Genomic DNA, 24,255 nt, shown 5'->3' on the forward strand with positions numbered 1-24,255 from the left:
GTGGGCATTCTTCTTTCTGCACTCAGAGAGCCTTTGGCACTGGATGAAGCAGAACTGCACAAAGGCCCTCTAGAGCAGAATAAGACTGCCCACATGAGAAGCACGCTTGGAACAGCTATTGCACTTTAAATTCACACCCTGGCTTTGTTTTGCAATGGTTTCCCTGTGCAGAAGGGCCCTGGGCTTCAGATTCAATTCCTCCTCATGTTATCAATAGCTGAGCACTGCTGCCATCTGAGCTTAGGATGTGGCCTAAAGAAGAGGCCAAATCACAACCTTGGAGAAGGATGAGCTTCCCTCTTCCTTTGCCCTATCCTGTATATGGATGCACCTCTCTATTCTTCAGGAACACAATACTCATGACTTCACCCTAGCAAATGGCCCTGCTATGTGGGTAAATCGTCTCTGCTCTACCACAGAAACCAAGGATGTGTGTGCATGGCACACAGGAATGCCATGCCCACACTTGTGCAAACATCTAATCCCTCTCCAAAGCTGCAGTCCTGTCCCTCAGACACATGCACTGCCCACCTGTTACAAAGATGACCTCAGTTTCTACCAGAATATACTTAGGACTCAAGACTAAAGATAATAATTTTATACACACACACACTTTAAATATGGTTATATGAAAATTTGGTTTTCTGGAGAATGAAACTCCAAATTTCAAAAGGAAAGTAAAAGTGGAATTCTCTGCCTGAAAGGCAGCCGGGACACAGCCATTAACACCCTCCCTGGGGGCCCTAAAGCTGAACATTTCCAAAAGCAGAAAAATGTGTGGCTTTCTTTTGGGGGGGAATGCATACAATTAAGCAGTATTAAAAAACTAGTAGGTATTAGGCAGAAAAATATTTTCAATAATAGAAGGCTGGGACTGAAAAGGACAGCTGAGACCTTGCAGGGCAACAGGCACTTCCAGCTACAAAGCACTTTGTGTCTTCTGAGAGTTTTTCCTTTCTTTTTTTCTTGGCAAGCTCTGAAACACCACAGTATAATTTTCATTCCTATTAATGATCATGCCATCCAAATACCCTGTGTATGGACCATACACCAGCACTTCATTCTTTTCTACATCTTAAGCAAAAGCAAAAAAGCAAAACACTGTGAAAGAGACTTTCATAAGCATAAAGCAAATTTATGTGCCCAATTCCCAGAGGCTGGTTGCTTAACCTTCAGTATGAGACTTCAATAACTTTGAGCATTCAAACAACTTTCCTCCATGTGAGACAAAGGAAATTCCCTCCTGCTTTGTCCCACCTGCTCTGCTGATGGGGTTGGTGCTCCTGCTGGGGCAGCACAGGCATCAGGAACTGGGCTCCCAAGCCATCCCTTCAGGAAGTGTGGAAAACCTTTCCAGGCATCACTTTTCATCTGCATCCCACCTTCCCTGTCACCTCCACCAAGGCACTGAGGACAACATTTAGCCTCTCCTTTACAACATTTTGAGCTCAGAGACAAGGTGTGGTCTGTAAGAGCGAAGTGCACAGAGCCAAAAGGCATCCAAAATTTGAAGTATGGACACTGAGATCTCAGTGGAGGGTTAAAACTGAGTGGGAGCAGAGCTGGCAAAGGCTCATGATGGATAGCAGTGAGCTGTTCAGAAGAAAATTAAGAAAACATTTTGAATACCCTCCTAAAAGGGAACAAATAGGTCCAACACTCCAGCAGAAGGGGATTTTTTGCATCTCTGAATGATAGTACTTCGCTTTTATGGCCTGAGGCTGCTTGGGAAATTCAAAACTATTTCTCTGAAGAATTGACTTGGACAAGCTTTATGGCTTTGATCAGTTAACTATTTTTTAATGCTAATCCACCCCAGTGATATTTGTCCTCCTTTTCCCCATGTGCACAGAAGCACAGACACAGACAAATACTACACAAAAACAAACATTAGCCAGATGAACAGTCAGGAACAATGACATCCAGAGCCCATAACCAAACACCAACTCCATTCTGTTTTATTCCTTTCTATTCTAGCAGTTCAATATCCTTTGGCCCAGTATGACCCACTAACTGAAATTTAGGAATCAAATTTTGGAGCCCAGCAGGTATAATGCTCATGCAGTGATTTGGCCACAACTACTCTCACTCAAAAAATGTAAATAATTTCCCCTAAAAGTTGGACTAAAACACATGGTTGAAAGGCCTTATTGGAAACCTAACACAAACCCCAGCAAGTAGCTCAAGTCCTCCCCATCCTCCAGATTAATAAATAAAGGTGCAGAAGTAGTGATTTGCTGACATCTATGAAGCAAAGATTAAAACGAGCCAAGAGAAGGACTGAAATTACCAGACACCCATCACCTCACTGGAATTGCTCTAAGCTCCCCCACAATCTCAGGTGTAAAATCCAAGCACCAAGCTAAGCAAAACTTCCTTTATAAGCTCAGTATACAAATTTGTCCTCTTGTTTAGGGCGCCAAAGTCTAAACGTGCACCCAGAACACGCTGGCTATCTAAGCCATTATTCAATTATCAGTCCTACTGGTTGCACCATTGTGATATCCCATGATATACACAGCAAAAAAATGCCACTACACAAAAAAAAAACCCTGAGTAAGGGACAGTCCCTGCTCTGCAGCACCTTTCGTATTCAGGCTGCTATCTGAACTTTGCTTGCTGTCTTTAAGTAACAGATTCGGGCAGTATTTCCCGTGGCAGAGAATTACACAGGCTGATTATTCTCTGTGGAAAAGTGAAGAAATCCTGGAAGCAATTTTCTGTCTCAATTGTTCCCAGAGTGCAGGAACAATCTCTTAGCCCTCTTCCTATTTTCTGCTCAATGCCATCCAGGCTCAGCGGGCAGAATCCATCGCGACGATGCCGCAGGTCTGGGTCCTGCAAACACTCACCCAGGTGAAGCCTCACACGTGAGCAGCCCAACAGGCTTCAACCAGTGTCAGCCTTGACCTTGGCCACAAAGGTTTTAGGGGACAAAGAATGAGACAGGTGAGAATTCAAAGTACCTGGGGAATGTTCAGTCCTACGTAGGACAGGGCTTATCTCAGCAGAATAACACAAATGAAGCGTTTCTGATGCACATTTCTTAACCTCATTCTTTTAAAATGCACTCTCAGGCACATGGTGTGATTCTTAGGGTGTCCCGTGCAAGGCCAGGACTTGGACCTGATGATCCTGATCCACCCTTCCAACTCAGCATATTCTATGATAATTTTAAAAAATCAAGGAAGATCAGCTGTACTTGAGAATTGCACATCACAGGCAAAGCTCCTAAGAAGAAGATTATTTTCTCAAACTAAAAATTTCATTACCCGGGGAGGGGGTGGGGAAGGGGAGGGGAGAAGGACACATATTTTCTTCAGGTATAAACCCCCACACTTCTAAGACAAAAATCTAAGAGCTGATGTCTTTCTAGCAGAGCCTGAAACCATTCCTGTGCAAAACCACTACAAGTCTGACCCACAAAACAGGGGCAGAACTGAGTACTACATACTAATCTACATCCCTCTGCATATGCTGCAGCAGAGCAACTCCAAATATGAATTTTTCAACATTTTGGCAATACGTACTATTCACCCAGGTACATGCCCACACTCAAAATTATTCAATCAGAACCTTATTTTCCACCCAAGTGAATTTTGATATAAAATATTCAATTTGGTCTAATCAGTGGGGCTTAAACATCAGTCAAAATATTTTCTGGAACTGACTCCATCAGTGCCAGAGCACAAGAAAAACCTCTTTAAATAATCTGTCTCCAAAGGCAAGTACTGACTTTTCAATTGTGTTATTATTTTTTTAATAAAAGGAACATTAAAATTATTGTTACTTTTTAGCCAATGCTGCTGAGGGAGGGACAGAAAAGGACAGGGGGGCTGCTGCAGAATCACACTGCCAGTCTTAGTATCACTTCATTTTCAAATGAGGAATTTGGTAGTAAACAACCTTTTCCTTGTACACAAACATTTTTAATTTCATGCCCTGCTAATCATACATCTGTTAGAGCTCCTTTTCCACCCATTCCACTAACGATAATAAAAGAAAAATCATCGCACTAAAAATGTGGTTTGTCTGAAATGAAAATTGAGTAATAATCAACGTTCCTCTGTGGGATGAGGAAACGCAGCAGCACTGGCCCGATGGAGGTGGCAAAGACATGGTTTGAAAAGAGATGCCTTCACACATGCCTCGCCAGTGGCCCTTGCTGCTGGCAGCCCCTCTGCGCCCCTGTGTTTGTGTCCGAGCCCTTTTGGGAATGGTTCACCCAACAGCTTCTCTCAGGCTTCCCGGTGGTCCACACCAGGCACCAGCAAAGCCTCTCCTGCTGTCATCACCTCACTCACCAGCACCTCCTTCCCCCGCTTTCTTCCCCTCTGTTTTCTCCTCACCTCCTCTATCAGCAGGATATGAATGTCACAGCACTGCCCCCATCTTCCCAAATCTCCTTCCAGCGGTGAGACCCAGTGGGCCTCAGCACATCAGACTTCAGATGTGTGCAGCACCTTTACCTGAGCCTTCCACACACCAGAGCTCACTGATGTGCTGCTCAAAAGTGCACTTAAATACGTGATCACACCCCTGAAAACAGCTCCTTATCATCTCTTCAGTAACATTAGTGCAAGTGTTGAGGTTGTTATTTTACAGACATGCCCAGCTGAAATTCCAAGTTAATCAGGCCCCCAGAAACACCCACAATCAAGACCATCTGATTTGGCCTGAGAAATAATTTTTTTATGGTAAGACACCAGAATGAATTGCCCAAAGAAACTATGGATGCACCATTCCTGGAAATGTTCAGAACCAGGTTGGACAGGGCTTGGAACAACCTGATCTAGTGGAAGGTGTCCCTGCCCATCACAGGGGAATTTAAACTAAAGGATCTTCTTCTAAGTTCCCTTCCAACCCAAACCTTTCCATGATTTTTTGATTCTAAGATTTACTGTCTTGCACTGCCCACACTCCTCTTTTCTGGACTGCTGACACACAGCTTTTGCCTTTTTAGACTCCTCCTATTCCCATAGCTGTGCTGGGCCAACTCCAACTCAGAAATATTGCACTTGTAAGACCTACGCAATGGTAACTGAGAGTTTTAACAAGCAGTAAGAATCCAACTGAAGCCTTAGGCAATGTGGCACAAAGACATTCTGGGCAGAGGTACATGACTCTCCTACACCTGGGACTCCTCTCTGGCCTCCAGTCCTCACATTAGCATGCTGAGCCCTCTGCTCCTTCCAGAGGCTGTTTTCTAAAGCATGATTATCTACATAAGCTCTCCCTTGTCTTCACCACAAGTGCAGTTGTTTGACTAATCGGCTTTAAGGAGACTTGTGAGTTAACTAATATCAATTAATTACTCCTATTTTGCAGATAAGTGAACAAAAGAATAAAAAAGGCGAAGCATTCTGGTCTAAATTAATGGAATGGAAATCAGAGCCCAAACCCACTCCTTGGCCTGGGTCCAGAATAATCAAAGGCACTGGGAGAGGACCTTGGCATCCCCAGGCCCCTGCCTCATGCTCCAGAAGCAGCACCAACCCTGCCCTGCACCACCAGCCCTCCAGCTCATTGAGGATGCACAGGCAGCCTCGAGATCTTTATTTCACTTGTGCTCTCATGCTAAAGCTGCAGGGATTAGAAATGCTACAGTACAAGCCAGCTTTTTATTACTCAAGAGAGTTTTAGCCCAGCTGCCCAAATGCAGTTACCCCAGAGGCATCAGCACCACTCCACCATGCTGACAAGGGAGACGTGATCCAAACCAGGCTGTACCTAAGATTAGGTGACCATGACCACCAAGAACACAGGCACGGACACATCCCTTCTGTCCATAAACAAAAGCATTCAGCTCTGGATTCTTCTGACCTCTAATCAGAGTGCATTCAGTCAAAGAGCCCTGCCAGAATTAACAGGGAAAAGAGAGGGGGAAAGAGTAAAAAAAGACTTTGTCGAGCAAAAGTACTCTTAGACACATTTGATGTAATAGTCATATGATTAACAAACTGTCATATCAAAGTTTTCTGCGAAGTAGGAACACTTTGACAGTTCATATTTTAAAAACTGACATTTTGATTCATTACTGTAAATAGCACTCTGTATTAAATATTGTGACAAGGCATACAGTGTATTTTTTGAGCTCTATAACATTTAGGAAGTACTGAATTTTTTTTAGCCCTTTTTTTTTAAGCACGTATAATATCAAAAGCAGTTAAAGCAGAACTCCAAGAAAGCTTCTAGAGGAGAGAATCATGATTTCTGAAATAACCTACTTCTCTGCCGTCATCTCAAGCACTGTTGGGAACTTGGGCCCACAAGGATCTTAATGTACTGTTTGCATAATAAAATAAGGAATTGTTTCACAGAACAAAAGAGCTATAAGGAAAGTGGCTACATTAAATAATGTAAAATTACCCACTAGCAAATCATCCTGAAGCTGGCGAAGAGGGAGAGCACTAAAAGGTGCCGAATTACCGCTCAGAATATCTGAGTGCCAGCTCAAAACCGAGATGAACCACACAACGTCCAAATGACTGCCCAGATGTGCATCTTGCTGATCCCCCCAGCCTTCAGCCATGTGTTTGGCCCCCTTCTGCAGCCCAGCCATGCCCATCCCAGACGGAGGCAGTGCTCCCTCACTGCTGAGGTGGGCAGGAGGGGCTGCCCCATCCTTGGAGCTACCAAGGACGTCATGGACAGAGGTCCCACTGCAGGGATGCTGTGACCACCAGAGCCCACCAGCTTAGACAACTTAATCCCCTTACAGCTCCCTGCTTATGGATCCCTTTCTCTGGATCACCAGTACCAGGCAAACAGGACTGGGGCCAGAAACAATACTGTCAATGTTCTGCATTTCCTGAAGAGCAAACCACTCGATGGAGAAATCAAAAATAACAGCCCAAGCTACCACAAAGATCTTGCTAGAGCAGCAGAGGAAAACCAGAGGCTGCCTAGCTGTTTGCAAGAAGCTCAGGTGTTAAGAGGACTGCAGTCCAGGGCTTTGGAAAGAAAAATGGTTACTATTATCACCGCTTGCAGCCAGCTGCAAGTGGATCTCTGGGCTCCGTCTCCTGACAGAATGGATACACTGCCATAAACATGAGCCCAGAGCCTACCCCAGGACATGATGAGGCTGTCAGGCACCCCGAAGATGGATCACAGCACTGTTTCAGCAGGGGCTTGATCCAGCCCAGCCTGCCTTTCCCCAGGAGCAGCTACATACTCCTCACATGCTGGAAATCTTGTGGATGCGTCTGCATGCCAGCAAGTGTGGCAGTAGTAGTGGTCTAGCCAGACATCCAAAACATATTGGCACTGCTATAATTTGTCCATTCACCAATATGTTTTCCTAAAAACGCCCATATGCTTTTCCTGCAGTTCCCATATGCTTTTGCAAAGAGAAACAAAAACATTTTGTTAGTCGCGAGGGATTGATCGCCACATATTTCACAGAAGTCAAGTAGAAAAACAAAAACAACAATAAAAAAAAGCAGTCAGCTGCTTCCCCTCCTCCTCCTCCTCTCTGTTCATGGAGGGAACTGTGAAGAGCAGGAAAAAATTCAGCCCACAGCAAAATACACACACCGCTCATTTTTTTTTGCACTGCAAGATATTCTAGGAATTACAGGAGGAATCTTCATTAAAAACAAGCTATCAAGGATCTGGCAGCCAGTGGCATTCCAGACAGCAATTCAGCATCGGGTGCTCGGTGCTCGCTCGGGTCCTCGCCGCAGGCAGCGCAGCCCACAGGAATCCCCAAAGGATGGGAGGACAGGGTGGTGAAGAGGTTACAGCCCTTCCAACTCACAGCACAGCTCATGAGAGGCTTAGTCTATCTCTCCGTGTAGGTATAAAGCCCCCTCTCCCAGGCAGGGCTTCCCAGGGAGGTGCTGCCTCGCACACAGATGCCAAAGCGGGCGAGGGGAGCGGGCAGGCTGGGTTCAGCTGGGAGCAGGCACGTGGGTGTGCAAGTATGTGTGTGTCAAGGCTGGAGCATGTGGGAACCATAGCTGTGTAGTTAAAGACTCATTAAGAAACAGCAGACCCAGGGCCAACGTTCAAAGAGGAGCAACGCAAAACATTTCTCTGGAGAAAGATTAGCGTGTGTTCTTCTTTACACAAATAAAATTAAAGAGAGACTCATAATATAGACAAATCAATTAACTTCTGAAAAGTCAAGGGCACTGCATGCAAGAGCAGACAAGAGGGGAAAAGCTTTGTTACAGGGCCACCAAAGCAGTGCATAGGCTTTTTTCCCCAGAAAAGAAATTCAGCTATTGCTGCATCCAGTTCTGATGTTGGTCCCAGCTGCATCACGCTCATTGTTACAGGGACACAGCTGCTTCCTTCCCAGCATGGCCATACACATACCTATATATCATTGTGACCTTATGCACCAAGGGCTGGGGATCATCTTTGCAGAGACCGTGGAAAATACCTGAGGGCAGAGGTCAAAAGACTACAGGAGTGCTTAAATCAACAGTTCCAGCCTAAAAAGAAAGAGCTTGAAGCTGGCTTTCTATATAGGATACCCTGAACAGCACACACCCTTCTATCACAATAAAACTTTCTGTGATGCAGTCCCATGTTCAGTTCTCCCACAAATTTAACCAGGAATGCTCTTTGCAAAGCTAGTGTTTTCTTGCAATGATCTAATCTCACACTAAACCTAATGAAAGACCAGATGCAACAGGTCAAGAGCCCAATTTTTCACAGAAATGAAGCTGAAAATCCAGTCAAGAGAAGAGAAATCAATCTCTTGCACAGGACACAGAGTAAAAAACCAATTTTTCAGACACAGCTTGCTTCACAAAATACATTTTATGATATGTTTTTGTCTTGAGAGGAGTTGTAAGCACTTGAAAATCTGACTTCACCACTCACAAATGCATTGATGTTGTTGCTCAAGTGCTGACTAGAAAACAAAACTAATACTGTCTCATTTAGTTAACATAAGGACATCTTAAGTTAATTTAACAATGGCCTTCTTCCTAGATTTCATATTTATAGCAACCCACTGGGATGGTTTATTAAACCTAGCCAGGAAAGCTACCACAGAAAGAGTGAGACTAGCAGAAGAGCTACCATTAATCTTCCATAGCCCAGCAACTGGGAAGATCAGGCCTTGAACCAGATTCTATGCTCTTGCTATTAATCTCCTGTCCTCTACTTATTAATTCCTGGTCTGTCTTTGTCTGTCAACATTTATTAATGGCCCAACTGTTTGCAGTAAACAGGATACTGAAATCTCATCTCCACCTAGACATAATTTACCCACAAAAAAAACCACCAAAAAACCACAAAAATTAGACTCAAGAAGAGGATAAAGGCAGAAAGCAGGGACCTACATTGTGTATCAAAAGAGAAGAATGAGAGTGCAATTAAATTCGGTGACACAACAGAGTGAAGATTCACTGTTCCTAATTTTGGCCTGTCTCATGCTCCTCAAGTCAGGCAAACAAAGAAGCTCCACTGGTCACAACCACCAGGGTAGTTGGTCACTCATTCTCTGCTTCTCAGCAGGGCTGCACAAGCTGCTTCCTTCCCCCCTTGCCATGACTTTGCAGCACCTCCAGCACCTTTCTGTCTCCTGGGGTGGCACAACTGAGAGAGGCTGGAGGACAGACCCACTGCCCTGACGCTCGTCCTGCTCTGCCATCTTACCCTTCCATCAAACCATTCTGTCATGGGATGGGCACAAAGGACAGTTTGTGTCCCTCACATAATCCAGCAAGGGACTCCTACAATACTTTGGGGTAGTTCATCATGGTGATCCTGAAGTCACAGCTGAGTATCTCCAGTGAATTTGACAGAATTGGAAATTCTGAAGAATGAATTAATTTGCTCCTCACATTAATTTCTATTTGTCCACTGAAACACAGGTAGATACAGCTAACAATACAGCCAGCCCTCCATCACCAGCTGGGAACATCCACAGCCTGCAGGGAGCCACATCATGGATGGGGAATGAGTTCAGGTCCACAAGCAGGAAAGCTTTGTTCAAAAAAGAAGTCAAAGCAACACAACCCACAGGACCAAGCAATTGCTCCCAGGCAACACTCCCAATCTGCAGGAGGGCCTGCATGTTTGCTAATTCCAAACTTGGACCCAGAAACAGTAAAACCACCTCAAGCCTCCTGGGCAGGCTGGCATCCCACCACCCCAGGCTTTGGAGAAACGCCCATCAGCTGTTGAAGGACCAAACATGGTACTGAGCTCTTCCCACTGTCCCTAAACTCAGCAGTTGGCAAAAGCCCTGGGAGTTGATCCATTCCTCACCTGGAAGCAAGGCAGCCCTGTCAGGCACCCAGTCAGACGTACAGACAGGCACTTCCAAGGGACTTCTGTGGGTGCAAACAGAAAGGTCAGAATCAATGTTTTGCTCACTGTAAAAGCAGAAAGTAAATCAAGCTGGCTGTAATGCCTCGCCAAGAAAACAGCCCCAAAAGGGCATGTAAGGCCAGCTGCCCTCCTGTACAGAGCAGACCACAGCCTTTTTTCCTCCCCTCTGACACAAGTCATGTGTCAGTCTGTCCCTGTTTTGACCCATATAGGGGTTTTTCACTCATTGGCAGCACATCTTACATCTGAGCAAGTGTTGGGGTAGCTGAGGTTTATTTGGAAGAGAAGCTACTTGTTTTAAATCACTGCAGAGCTGGTGAAAGGCACTGACGTAAGGGCTGCAGGTAACAAAGTCTCTTTCAAAGCCTGACCAGACGCCCTTCTGCCTCTCATGCTTAAAGAACCTCTTCTTCCCAAGCCTCAGCCACCGCTCAAGGCCAGGCATGAGTCACTCCCACAGCAGCGGCTTTGCCATGCGAGCATCAAGGAGCACCAAAGCAGAGATGGGATGCATTAAACACACAGCCATTGTGAAAAAAGAGTCAGGGTGGGACAGCCCAAACCCTACCTCCACCTTCAGCCCTGGTTTCCTTTCTGGGTGCCTCCAAAGACACCCAATTAAAGAGAAAACACAGGTTTTTCAGGTTACCACAAGCTTTTTTCAACCAGGAGTCTTTAATACTTCCAGTTTATTGATATCTGAGCTTACTCTGATGTTTTCAATTTCCTTTAATCTCAGTCCTGGAGAAGAAATGAGCAAGTTTAAAAAGTACTAGTGATGACTAGCAAAAGGTCCACCTTGACACACCCCTGGTGTCCCAGCTCACCATGCTCCTGGTGTCACCAGGTGACCCCTGGCTCCTCCTAACTGCATCCTCACCCCTATTTTCCTGACATGAGCCAAGGATCAGAAGTCATTAAAGAGAAGGAGAGACACTTCTAGGCAGTTGCACATATTATTTTTTAATGAAGCCAGGGTAAAACTCAACCCCACCATCAGCTGCCTTGTTCAGGAGAACCAGGACTGCCAGGGCAGCAGCTTTGCCCTCCTGGTCTGTGGCGAAGGAAGGGCAGCAGAATTTCAGCAGTTGCTTCAGATCCACACAAAGTGCAAAAAGTGGAGAAAAAATTTGCTGAGAACCTGCCCACACAGACACTGGATATTCTTTTCATATTTGCCATGACAAAAAATTCACGTTAACATTTTTGCAAGCACTGTAAGCCCGTATCAAGTATCAGCAAAGAAGCAGACAGGTGTCCTGACCACAGAGGAGACAGCATATGCAAACAGTTTGGAATTTATTACTATTATTTTTTAAAGGAAGAAGCAAATCCCAGAGATTTTTCTGTGCATGATACATTTTCTGCTCCCTGTTTGATGTTGCTTTCAGACTTCAGACTTCAAATAGCTAACACTAACCTATGTCTCAAGCCTGCTTTAAACTGATGCCCCTTATGTGACCAGAAATGAATGCATGGTGAATCACTTATGCCACACACAGTGGGGGTGATGAGCAGGGCCCATGTCTCCTGACTGCTGAATGGAACTGAGAAAGTTGGGGGAAAGGAGATCCCCGCTCTCTGTACATCAGAGCCAGATAACCCAGCGTAGAGCCTTTGCATTTTCAGAGCTCCAGGTCACCAGCCCAACCACAAATCAGAGAGAACCACCCAAGCACTGGCATTTTCTGCAAAATGTGCAGAGAGATACGTAATCTGCATAGGCTGCACTTCCACTCTCTCTTGCCTGCCTTTAGGAGATGCTTAAGAGAAGCTGCATTTTAATTAGCAGCCCCAACCAAGGGAATCTGATCTTGACAGTAAGTGAAAGGGAGCAACCCAAAGTTACAGACTTCAGGCCCAGCTCTTCGCTTCTCTGTGGACATTACTGCTTCCAGAAATTAAATCACAACCCCACTTAACTTCACAGAGGTTGCAATTTGCATCTAAAGTACTGCCTAAGCCTCAGATGTAATAAACAAATACAGCTCCACTGAAATCCAAGGAGTTATTTTGAGTTTGTCTGGTTACAGATCTGCAGACCCATAAACATTACAGCTCATCCAACCTCCAGCTAAGTATCTTCTAATAGAAGACCATTATCCTTGTCAGATGGATTGGGATAACTTGTTTAAAGCACTCTTGAATAGTCATTAGGTTGTTAGGTTTTGGTGGTTATATTTTAAGAATAAACCCCAGCAGCTATTAAACACTGGAACAAAGCATGTTAACAGTCCACAAACAGAGCTGGAGTGGAAATATAACTATGGTTTGGGATTTTCATTGGGAAATTGGTGAAATGGAGAGAAGAAAGAAAATACAAAACCTAAGCTGAGCTGCGCATATACATATACGCTGAGAAATCAACTGCATTATTTGACAGGTAATGAATGAAAAAGAAACACAAGAAAGAAGGAAGCAAAATCACACAATTCTATCCTCCTTCTGAGTCTTATTAATATTTTGGGTATAGTGCACAGACAAGACGATGGGCAGCCAGGGAAATACAGATACATTTTGCTGGCTGTCACTGTCCCTAGTAGCTGACCTCAGGGGGGACTCCACTCCCTGGAGCCTTCCTCACCTCCTGGTAATAAACCATCCCAGTGGCAAACCTGTGCTGGCTGTGCTCCCCAGGAGCAGAGCAGCACTCCTGAGCAGTTTCACAGACCTCTGCCCAGGGATGAACACCACTACACGCATGCCATGGACACACCACTGTCTTCTTTAAACCATCTCACCAAATGAACTGGTTCCCTCCAGCAAAAGGCCACTCCATCCGCTGCAACCAATCTCCTGTTCAGATTGCTGCTTTGTCACAGCTTTGCTGAGAAAGGAGAATTCTGTTTTGTTTGGGTTTTTTGACTTCTCCTGACCGAATTATATTGCCAAGAATTAATTAGCAGCCTAAGACAGGGAGAAATAGAGGGGTCTCACTTCACATTTTACAGAAAATACACCAACATCCCAGGCCCTGCCATGGGATGTGCCAATTATGAAAGGCCATCAACATCTCACCACAAAGAAGTCCATTTTAGCAGCTCCTCAGCCTGTGAACCTTCTGAAGGGACAGCCTTGACCAGGACAACTCTGGGTCAGCCAGGTAGAGGGGCAGCAGGGAACATTTGAGCTCTTTCCTCAACTGACTGTCATTTCATTAATTTACCACTCAAGCCAGAGAAGTACTCTGATCCACACATATCCAGACTTGGATCTGAAGACGTGCTAAGAGTGTAAAAAGGGCATTATAGTGCTAGCCCCTATCTCACAGCCTTTGGGCTGTAGAGTGGCAGCAGAAGGGGGTCACACATCCCAGCTGCTCTTCTGGGCTGGCACGTCACCACACCTGCAGGTATGGCTGTCACACCCACACAGGTGTCTGCACCCACCACAGCTCTCTCCTGGCTCAAGAGGGAAAGGGCAGGGAGTAACACAGGCACTCCACACACACCCACCATCAGTGTGTGCACAGGGGTGCTGGGAGACATGCTTATTTAGAGCTCCACAAAGTGCACTCCATCGTAATTCCCTCCTCCTCTTCCAGTCCTGGATGCAGCCTTTAAAATCCATAGCTCCAGACAGCTAGCCCACACACTGCTATTCCAGCTCAGCAGGGAGAGCATGAACTCAATTTTGCCAGTCAAACTGGAAGGAATCAAAAAAAATTTAGTAGTAGTATTTTTTAAAACCAAAGAAACATGCCCCCATCAAATCAAAGACAAAACAGAAGAAATTATATGGAGAAACAGTCCCTGCTATTGTTTTTATGGCCAAGAGCTGCAACCAAAGCCTGGGTAGCTCAGGGGCAGGAGGAGAGCCATCACAGTCTGCCACTGTCATGCAGCATGGCACTGTCCTCCTGTACCAAAGTGCCACTGAACCCTGACAGCAGCTCCTGTTGGAGAGGGTGTTTGGACATGCTGCTCATGGCTCCCCAGCCCTGTTTGCTGAGCTGGATCTGCAGAGACAAACATCTGGGACAGCAACCACACATGCTCCTCTTGCACTACAAATCAATAGCTACAAGTACGCAGGGACACCCAGCACATCCAGTACCCAAGCAGGAAGTGGCTGCCAGCCCCTCACCCAAGCCCCTGCCACACACACTGGGCAGGTTTGCTCCCTGCTTGACAAGGACCTTCTTTCCACCAGCCAATGTTGGAGCTTCCCAGAGAGACCAAAGAGAAAGTCAGGCATAGCTCAAATAAGCACCTGGATCTACAAACAACAGATTAAATTCTCAAGCTACAAAACTATGTTTTAGCAAAAGTGCAATTGAACTCCATGTACTTGTTACATTTCTAAATATACTCTGGTTGTCAAGACAACAAAGAGACTGATGGATCTCTAAAGTGTACTGTATCCATTTAATTGTCAGCATTTCAAACTGACTCAAGGAGGGAAAAAAAACTGCTGCGTGATAAGTCTAATTGTCATGGTTACCACTGGCTAACCCCATAATAAAAATATATATATTCTGGCTAAATGTGCCAAGCCATGTGAGGAGCAGATGGGAGACATTCTCATTACTGCAACAGCCTCCACTGGAAAACTAAACTTGAGGAAAGATGCGAGAGACTTTACAGAGATCTCAGACACAACAGACACCGTGGGCTGCATCTTCCCAGGCGTTTGGCAGCAGTTCCTCGGGCTTTTCCGCTGTGCTTATCCTCCCCAAGCGTGTTGGGACAACCCATAGGGCTGGGGCTGCCTCACTTGTTAACGTTCTGGTTTGGGGAATTTCATCCCTCACCAAAGAAAGCCTGATATGTGAGTTGCTACTCCTTAAAAGCCTCTGACAACATCCGATCAGCAAGCCCCTGGGCTTTGCACTCCCCCCCTCACCCCCCTGCACTCTTCTCTCCTGATGGCAACAGCCAAGCCCACAGAAACGGCTGTGCCAGGAGGCTGCTTCAGCCTGGATCTTCTGCTCTAAACCAAAGACTATGTCCAGGCTTGGGGATGAGAAGACAAGTGGAAAGAAACAGGCCACTACTGCAAATCCACCAGCCTGAGGCAGAGTTGGGAAGCATCAACGACCCCCAGCCAGCCTGTGTAACCCATCTGAGAAGTGTGATCCAGCAGTGTGAAGAACTCCACAATCCACATGAGGTCCCTTCTGAAAGGGATGCTTCCCAAAAAGAACCCTTAAACATTGCCTTTTGACATGGATCAACTTCAAAATAACATCTGAGTTATCTACCTAGATATGCAACAATTGTGGCTTTCCTTCATTGATCAGAACTCTTTCCATACATTCAGTATTCACTTGTCTTTCATGAAACCAAAGTTAAAGCTGCAGGAGAAAGGCATCAGTGTCATCCAGGTATGAGAACCAATGGAAAACAATTTGCATTCACCTGGTGAGCACTGACTTAAGATCTGAACTCAGTGAGCCTTATGGGTCCCTTCCAAATCAAAATATTCTGTGATTCTGTGATTTCAACGAAAGGGGAAGTTTCTAATTAGTGTGAAGCTTACCCAACATTTTTGACAGAAGCTATCTCAAAGTTGAATCATCCTTAAAATCTCCCCCAAACTGTTGCACTCCTTCATACAGATAAAAACTCTGCTTCTCTGCTGTCAGACACTTTCAGGGAAACCATAAGGTGTTGCCTAAAACCATCTCCCAGAGAGCCACAAAGTAAAATCTGGTTGGAAAACACTGCTTAAGAGAAATGCCACTTTCCAGGCGCCTCAAGCAACACATCTGAGTTCATGATATTTTCCCTGGAGCTTGCCCCTGCTCATTAGCAAGATGAACAATTTCTGAATTCCAAATATGAGATTCTCAGTGATGTAAAATGAACTTTCGTGCCTACCAATACAGTCACTGTGTGGTTCACCTCTTGTGCAGCTTCACAGAGTGGTCTGTGCCTGGAGATGGGCAGTTAATGTCAAAACAGAAGTAGCACAGAAGAGTAATCTCTGGGGCTTGTGTGAGAATTATTTCAAATAGTACTTAAATTAGGACATTAAAAACGAGTCTTAGGCACAAAGAAGCCTATGGTCTAATGTAAGTCAAAGTGACCTAGAGGCAACTGGTTTTTCACAAGTATTTGGGTGCACACAAGCTAATGCAGCATTAGCATTTTGTCCTCAGATAATTTCAAAACTAAGCATTACCCATAAGGAGTTTTAAAGAGATTATAGTCCTGAAAGCTGCATCCAGATCTTAACTGGAATCCCAAACAACCAAAAGCCTAAAATTATGCTTCTATTTCAACACCATGCAGGTGCGGGAACCTAAGTTTGGTTTTCCTGTTACTGCAAGTGCTCGCCTAAGGCACCATGCTTTTACAGTTATGGCTTTGGGACAACTGTTACATTCTGCACCAATAAAATACGTGCTCTCTGGAGCAAAATCCCCAGGATGACTCCTTTGCTTTGGCACAAATGGACTCATTTGGTTCAGATAAAAGGATGTTCTCTTGCATCATTTTAATTTCTTTTTTTTTTTTTGGTCAGATAGAGAAACAGTTAATTTTGCTAAATGAGTTCTCTGTTGCCATGACTTCACTGCAGACAAACACAAAGCCATCAAGCTCCTTTTCCTTGGGCACTGTTTTTTTAAACAGGTATTTGATCATCTCAATTCTCTTGCTTCTTTTCTCAACATCTGGATTCCCAGCAATATCCTGCAGTCAGACAGATACATAATGGCTATAGCTACTCAGTAAATTACAGAGATATTCCTGCACATACTCTTACCCTCACAATCCACTTCTGCCAGCTGTGCCAGTGCAGCCTCTGTGACTCCACAAGCAGGGCAGCACTGCCTGCAACAGTAAGCAGCAAATCTCTGCAAATGAAACCCTAAATTTACGGGATTAAACCCTGAAAATTGTAATTCCCATGCTCCCACCGAGGGCTAGCCAGCAGGTCCCTACTCACCATCAAGCCAAGCTGTTTTGCCCCGGTCCAAAACCAGAAGCCTAAAGTCCTTCCCACTGCCTCAGTTTCTCCAGTGGATGAAAAAGGCTGCACATGCATCATCTGCCTCCACGGAGTGTTATGACATTGGCTGGGTAAATATTCATGGAGTACACTGGGGATTAAGAGTATTATAGACTTTACTGAGGGAGAGAGCTTTTTCTTTTTTAATGTTAGCACTGAATAGACAGACTAAGTAGAAACAGCATTTGTAGCCTACAGCCATTATCCTAGTAAATGGCTTATTACAGCATGCAGCCTACCAGCTCACCTCCAACCAGTCTCGCTTAAACGCATGTAGGTGGAAGTGCTGCTCATTCCAAAGAACTTTCTTTTTCACTGTCTGTGTCTGATGGAGACTCTGGATAGCTGGGCTCACAAGACAAGGCTTAGGATATAAATATTTCAGTACAAGCTTGTTGTTCAGTACCTATTTACAGCAATCACAGAACAATTAATTACCTCCCATCTAAGACTAATTCCCGTCTCTCCCAAAAAGGGGGGTGAGTTTTGTCCCAAGACTTTCAATTTCCTGATGAGTCACAGCAGACACACTACAATAAGCTCAATACTTCAATCAGACTGTTTCTTATCCAGATATATTCAATACATTACTAAGATGTGGAGTGTGCTATTTTCAGGCATTGTATGCATAATGATTTCTCATCTGAACACACGCCTTCTCCTGGATGAGACAGATGAACATCCTACACCTCCATCCCTTCTGCCCCCCCAAATCCTATAGGTAAATAAACACTGAAAAAGCAGAAAGTAAAGAATTGCACATTTGATGCACTGATTTCTGTAACACGCAGCCCTCTCTCCCACTTCGCTAGCTCATTCCCTGCCCTTTGGCAAGAAAATAACTTATGTGACAGCAGCATCTGACAAGCAGAAAACATTCACAGACTGCACAGGTTGCAACAAGTCCACAGCATCTTGCTTTCTTCATTCTAGGGCCAAGAATCATACATTTCTTGTTCTGCCCCAAGGAGCAACTCTGCATCCCTGTACGAATCCTCAGTTGTCCCCGGTTCCCACGCCACCCATGCACAAGCTCCAAGGCTCCATCAGGCAGGCAGGAGACACTTTGCCCAACCTCCAGCAAAACAGGTTATGGGGATCAGCAGGTGCCCTGTGGTCCTCATTATTTACTCAATTTAACAGACTTAGATATAATTTATTGTGTCAATTGGGCAATTGTTCCCATCTGGGTCATTTGAGCCTACAACAGGTTGCACTCCACCTCAGCCTGACCACAGCCAGCTGAGGAAACTGCCTCAAAGCAGCCTGTGAAGAGCAGAGCCATGGCCACATCTCCCTGGACCATGTGCAACCCTAGGTTCTCACAAGCAATGCAGTTAAAAGCTCCCAGACACCAACAGCTGCCTAAAAACGTGTGGCTATGATGACAAATAGGTTAAAGAACATGCCTGCGTGACAGACTGGGTAGAGGTGACAGCTGGGCTGCTGGTTGTGCCATCAAGGATATCAGCTGCTATAAGAGCAGCCACAGCACAGACACCACCTCACAACTACCCCTGTGCCGATTGCTAACAGCAGTTTTCCCCCGGGCACAACTGGACTGTGCTAGCAGGTTCTGCACAAACAGCAGCAGTGCCAGTTTCTGCCAAGCCCATGCTGATGGCAAGTGACTCCAGCTCAAATGCTCTTAAGTCAGAAAGTATTTAGGTGACGTGTACCAAGGTGTCACATTTGTCTCTTCTGTGGTGAGTGAACCTACCATCAGCTATGAAGATCTGTCACAGCCTCTTCTCTTTTTTCCTCCTTGGAAAAACTTCCTCATAAATTCTTATTTTATGCCAACAAAAGTGCAGAACATTTTCAACCCTCGCAATGCCCTCAGCCTCTGGTGTAACTGTCACAGCTGCACAGAGGATGTGGTCACCAGTATTCCATTCAAGGCAGCAGATCCCCAAGGCTCAGCAGCTCCTCTGGTGCTGCTTTAAAAGTGTCAATGTCTCCTCATCTATCTAAAACCTGAGAGCACCTTAGGAATGTTCAGATAGCCTCACAAACTCTGTGAAAATGAAAAGGGTGAATGGGGAAGGATCATTGGATCATTTCACCTGCCCAAGCCCAGCTTGGAAGGACCAAAGTAAAAATATAGACTGAGCTGTGTTTTAAGTTTAAAACACAGTAAATATCCTCTTGAGTAGGCTCAGTTAGGTCATTTCAATTAAGGTGAGAATATTCACCTATATTTTATTGATTTCCATTAAATACACTATTATCTCAGTCTGGGTGCTTATTGGACAGGCACCAGGCTTCACAAGATCTAAAATGACATTCCCTTTGAGCTGCAGGTGACAGAGCCAAACAGTCCTAAATACACACAAGACCCCATCCGGAATCTCAGCACCTCTTCATTTTTGAGTACCTGTGGTAAAACTTCTCGAGGAAGTTTGCACTGGGCTATCCAGTTCTAACCAGAACAGAAACATCTGCTACACTCTGCAGTTTTCCTCTCCTGTAGATGGCAACCAGCTTCCTTGGAGAAAGCATCAGGCAGGAGCAGAGACCAAGAGCTGATGGCTTTGGCCATGCTGCAGAAGGTGCTTGTGGAGTCACTGCCCCAAGACTAGTGCCAGTGACTTTCTTAAAACTAGCGTTATGAATAAAGAGAAAATATAGGACCACCAAAAAAAAAATACCACCTCAAAAGGGATCATAAATTATCTTTTTTGTTTCTTTTGGAGAAGAGTACTAGTGGGATGTGGGTCTGCAGCCTAAAGAGACAAAAGAGGAGACTCAAGCTCATCTGATATTCTTAAAACATGCAAGACCAGGATTTTCCCATGCGAGGCAAGTCCACGTGTCCTCCTGAAAAGCCATTTGGAAAGTTTCTAAATGCAGTAGGAGAAAAATAATCCTGCTTGGTCCATGCCTGTTTCTCCCTCTCCTCCCATTAGCGCATGGGGAGAAGGTTGGCTTAGAGCAATACAACATTTCAATTTGAATATGAATCACTCCTCTGGTGAGAAAACAAAACAGAGACCCATTTCATATGAGCCTTATCTGAAGATATAATGAAAATCAACACATATAACAGGAGCAATTGAAATAAAACATGGTGAAAATACTGCTTCAGACAAACAAACAACAACACTTTCCCCTCTAGAAGATCCCAAAGTGTTTTACAAACTCATAGAGCCAGGAATAATTTCATCTGCCACTGAAACACGGCTGTCTCTGAATGGGTACTCAGCACCATGTTTTAATTCATGATGGAGGGAAGAATGTCATCAAGCAGGAATTGTGAGAGAGTTCAGGACAGTATGATCTTCATTGGGAACTGAACCATTCTTCTGGAAAGTAGAAGTTGGGTTTAATTTCGATTTTTACAATTCAGTGTGCCACCATGTGAGGCAAGCACCTAAACATGCACAAGATGTTGTACTTAAAATTGAACTGACTGGATGTATAAAGATGGAAATCCAACTCATGTATGCTGGTGTTTTCCAACTTCTGACTCGAAAGAAAACAGCAGCTAGGTAGATGATTAAAATTTCTGAACCTGCCTGGTGATTACAAATTAATTTCTTATCATCCCACAGAGCTGAAGGGTCAGGATTTTCTCGCCCTGGTTCAGCCCAGATGAAGTTACAGGTAAAATGCTTCTCCTCTCCCCAGCTCCTCTCCAGCAGGCACAGAAATATTGAACACTCTTAGGAGCAGGCTGGAAGCAAGCACAGCATTACCATTCACCACTGCTAATGAATGTCAGTCTTGCACTTCAGCTGTACTGAAACACTGACAGAAACTTCATTTTCACCCTCTCTCCTTTGCCCTTTGGCTCTTCCCATCCACCTGCTGGGCCTGTGGCTCACCTCACTGGCAGGCATGGGGTTCTGTCACGGAGCTGGCCAGCAGAGAACTGCTCCAAACTGAGGCCTTTCTCCTGCTACTGAAACATCAACAAACAAGAACAGAAGTCCTTCAAGGGCAGGGGATCTGAGCAAGTGATCTGCACATTTCCAAAGCTAAATGTTTACTTCTCCTCCTGGCAGCATCTGGAAGCTTGCAGACTATTTATCTGCATCTTGGAAACAGCTATTTAGTCCTGCAAATACATCAACAATTCACCTTGACTCAAAAGAATGGTTTGCTGAGCTCTGAGGAAACAATGAAAAAAATCTTCTTTTTCTTACTTTTCTGCCAAATGTCTGTTAAAGCTTTTCTAAAAGGCATTTACTTAATCTTTTCCCACATTACATTATATATACAGTCACTATTCCAGAAAGAAAACAAAACAAAACTTGGTGCACCAATGCAAACAAATCTGGTTTTGGCCAGATCTGCCTAAACCAAAAGCCAGCTTCCTCTTCTACTGGCTCAGGAGCAGAGACCCAAAGCCAGACAGTTCCTAAGATTGCTGAGAGGCTGACTTTTGGATAGGCTTGTTTAAGTTTGTCTTCAGTACCTTGAGACCGTGGGACAATTCAAGTGAAAATGCCTTTAAAATGAACATGGATTTGAACAGCAATTTGAAAAACTACTACCAAACCATTTTTCTCTGTAGCAGTGACAACTCTCCAACCATACAATCATATTCTTGCCAGCTGGGAGACTTGTCCTCATCTTGATTTAAGCAGACCTAATTCATTTCAGTTTTGTTGGGGAGGGGAAAAAAAAATCTACAACTCCATAAACAAGAAAGGAAAATTACAATGAGCTTAACATGCCATATAGGTAAAGGGAATTGCCAGGGGATTCAGGTAAAAAAAATTCATCACTGATTCATCAAACAAGTCATTGAGATGTCTTAAGAACAAGCTATTAAGAGAAGTCACTCTTCCTCTCCACCTTTTATTATTAGCTACTGCTGGACGTGATCTTTTCTGCAAATCTCAAGACCATCTTGAAATGCTGGAGATTTCAGGAAGTGAAAAGTAGTTCTCAAAATGAATTAAACGGCTTCAAAAATCTTCTATTAAAGGTTGTATTGTGCTTCTTTCTCACCACTGGGTATTTCAGATGAACTACCCACTATAAAAAAAAATGCCACCGTGCAGTTCTAGTTGAGGGCCCAGGTTGGATGGGGCTTTGAACAATCTGGTCTAGAGGAAAGGGCCCTGTCCTGGGAAGGGCTGGAAGATGATCTTTAAGGTTCCTTCAAACCCAAACCATTCTATGAGAATCCCAAATTTGGTGATACAGGTGCTTCTAAGTTGTAGAAACTGAGCGAGAGAGAAGTTACTGAAACAAGGGAAAGAAAAGGTGTCCAGTGCCACTGGAGAAAGCCACTTGCAAAACCCCAGGAGAACCAAGGCTCCCCGTGTGTCAGCTCTGCCACAGCCTCGAGAAGGGCTCTGTCAGGGAGCTGGCACTGCCTGCAGCCAGCAGCCTCCAGAATCTGCTCAGCCTGGCAGGAGAGTAGGAGGTGAGAGTGCTGGCAGGAGCAGGCGGAGCAGCAGAGCTGGTGGAGATCATAAATGGAGGAGTGTTGTAAAACACGGAGGTGAGCACAGGCTGACGCTCACCTTCACAGCTCCCCCAGAAAAGCACGGCTCTCTGTCAGACTCTCACAGCTTTGAAACACATCCAGATTTTGCTGGATCAATCCAGGAACCTCATTCCTATGCATGTTTGCTCTCACACGCAAACACGGCGAGGTTTTAACCACACACATTTTGCACAAGTCCCGCAGGCCCAAACTTTCAGGTTAATCAGGAAACTCGGTCTTAAATGGGATTGTAAACCAAAGGAAAAAGATTATAGATAAAGGCAACAACCACAAAGAACTGCAGAGCAGTTTGGGTGAGAAGGGAGCTTTAAAGCACTCCAACACTGAGGTACTGCAAAAAGAGGACCTTTTCTTAAAACAGGACTTACTTAGAAGGACTGCACCAATAGATCTTCCAAAACTGATTTAATCACATGAAAATATGGGCTGGGCTCCCTGCATTTAATATCACTCCTGAGTGGAAAGTTCTCATCAAAGCTATAACATATTCAGTTCCAGTAGAACAATTAGGTGACATTAGGTAGGCAGTTGTGACTCTCAGAAATAAATGACCGTGCTATTTACCACTATGTGCTATGCCTTTAAAAGTTTCCAAAAGTAATGGTCTGTTTCTGTGCGTACTGGAATATTCAAGAGCATTTCATATCATTTCTCATATCAAGAAAAGAGCAATTAGATCAATAATGAAACAGGAGAGCTCCCTTTTACTTTCTGCGGTTTGCAAAGAGGTTCATGTTTCTGTGTGAGCACAGCTCTTGTTTTAGTGATGTGAAAGTGTGTGGTTTGTGCGATACTCAGTTTCTTCTAATATTCAAGTTTCTGTTGTTACCTACCTACAATTTACAGTAAAGGATCTTTTATTCTCACACCTCTCAATCTCAAAATTAGATCAATTTTCCCAACAAGATTTTATTACCCATGCAAACCTTTAACAAATACTGGAAAACTTACTGACAACACACTCTTCGTTAATACAGCATGAAACCACCCAAGACATCACAATTGCTGCCAAGTCTACCTGTGCATGTGTCTGTCTATACAGATACGTGAGGCAGCAAACACAAACCTTACTTTGGGGAAAAGGACTATTTTTATGTTTAGAAAAGCAACTAGAATTCCATTGAAATTCATGCTGACAGGCCTAAGCCACCAGATGCAGTGGGTAAAGATTATTAAGCAACCCTTGAACCACTGTCTATACATCACTATTGTGTTATTTGTTGTGATTAGATTGCTACTATTTTCAAAAGATTTCAAAAATTTTAAAATTTGTCCCTACCTCTGCAAAGCACAAATCTAATTCTAGCAAAAATTTCTGAAGAACCCTCCAAATGGGAAGGACACTGCAATTACTGGGGATGGGTAATCTACTGTCTCTAGCATCAAACCAAACTAAGCCATTTATAGCATTTTGGCCCTCTCCACAACAGACAAGAGCATGATATTTTAGCCAGAAATGTTAATTTCCAGATAGTTGTTTCTGGCCATGTTTCTCTACTCCACAATCTTTGACTGTGCTCTCCCTGTGGCTCTGAAAG

At 44.5% G+C, this 24,255-nt stretch overlaps 1 protein-coding gene across 1 annotated transcript in view; it reads right to left on the reverse strand.

Annotated features, from left to right (window-relative positions):
• Positions 1 to 24,255, reverse strand: part of LPP (LIM domain containing preferred translocation partner in lipoma) — a 255,865-nt gene that overhangs the window by 215,192 nt on the left and 16,418 nt on the right. The window contains exon 2 of the mRNA XM_084212312.1: positions 10,234 to 10,298. The gene's annotated coding sequence lies outside the window, so the exon portion shown is untranslated. The remainder of the gene's footprint in view (positions 1 to 10,233; positions 10,299 to 24,255) is intronic.

The sequence above is a fragment of the Fringilla coelebs genome (assembly GCF_963513975.1).
Source record: "Fringilla coelebs genome assembly, chromosome: 10".
NCBI lineage: Eukaryota > Metazoa > Chordata > Aves > Passeriformes > Fringillidae > Fringilla > Fringilla coelebs.